This window comes from Coturnix japonica, chromosome Z, assembly GCF_001577835.2.
Source record: "Coturnix japonica isolate 7356 chromosome Z, Coturnix japonica 2.1, whole genome shotgun sequence".
Taxonomy (NCBI): Eukaryota; Metazoa; Chordata; class Aves; order Galliformes; family Phasianidae; genus Coturnix; species Coturnix japonica.
In genome coordinates this window covers 23,358,879-23,360,229 of record NC_029547.1, presented here as the reverse complement: position 1 = coordinate 23,360,229, position 1,351 = coordinate 23,358,879, and the positions used below count along the sequence as shown (strand labels likewise).

The 1,351-nt window shown below is 42.4% G+C and overlaps 1 protein-coding gene across 1 annotated transcript in view; it reads left to right on the top strand.

Moving 5' to 3' along the window:
- The window catches only part of LOC107306079 (COBW domain-containing protein 1-like), a 23,400-nt gene that overhangs the window by 6,884 nt on the left and 15,165 nt on the right, over positions 1-1,351 (top strand). The window lies entirely within an intron of this gene.

Here is a 1,351-nt window from a genome sequence, read left to right as displayed (position 1 = left end):
AGTCCCAAAACCAAGAGGCCTACTGTAGCTCTAGGCTAAACGGCTGGAAGGCTCCCACACGCTCCCCCCTGGCTCCGAGGATTCAAGAGGGCGAGTCCAGCCCCGAAGTGAGATTATATAGTGTCCTTGTCCCGTGACTTATCCCCGACCGTGATGTTCTCTGGGATATGTAGTTTTCTTCTGTGAGCTGCACATTCGGTAAAATTATCCATGCATTACATGACATTATGATGTGGTATACTGATAGCAAAATTACAAAACCGTGACAATGCATTGTAGTTTTCCAAGTCAAGGTTTTATTTTTAATTTTATGGTAGTATTTTCTACTGTTACAAATTCCAGTAGGTAGCGTTCCACATGTCTTTCACTTAATGGACCTGCCAATGCAGCCTTATGGGAGCTTTTGCAGGCAACAATTCAGACAAGAGAAAATCTGGTCCGTGAGGCAAGTGTCACGGGTTACCTAAATTTACCTATGCCTGTGATAGGGGGGAGCCACCCCGTAGGGCTTCCCTGGCCCGGAAAGTAAAGGAAAAAAGGGGAATGGGATAAAAACAGCAGCAATCTAAGGAGGAAAACTTATTTTACTAAATATGATACGAGAATACAGGATAACACAATAAAATATAAAATAATTTAGGCTAATAAATAGAACGAAACAGAGAGAGAGAGTCCCCGAAAATCGAGAGGCCTACTGTGAACTCTGGGCGACATGGCTGGAACGCTTCCCACTCTCTGAGAAGTCAGAGAGAGAGAGAACTCCAGCCTGGGAGCGAGATTATATAGTGTCCTGGTCTCATGATTTATCCCTGACTGTGAAGTTCTCTGAGATATCTAGTCTTCTCCTGTGAACTGCGCATTCGCTAAAATTATCCATGCTTTACATGATATTATTATGTGGAATACTGATAGCAAAATTACAAAATTACAAAACCATGACATTCCACCCCTTATTCTACATTATTACATCATGGTTGATATATATACATATATACACGTATGTAAAACTATGATAGCTAAATAGTACAATTAAATGTAACATAACTAAATGTATAACTATATGTCATGGTTTAATAACACCCTCTTGTGACTGGTCCAGAGGCTCCATGTATTTTGGGTATGAATTACCTTAGGATGGGATATTTTAAGGATCCCAAGGGGTATCGATGGGCCTCTGGGATCGCTGCTGTTAACACAAACGGTGTTAAGCAGCTGTCAGCTTTACCTGGTCTGTCAGATGATCCTTCTGCTGTGGGGTTGCTCCAGGTAAAAGACCAAGAGGTACCAATTGCCACCAAAGTGGTTCACAGACGGCAGTACCGCACCAATAGGGACTCATTGCTCCCCATTC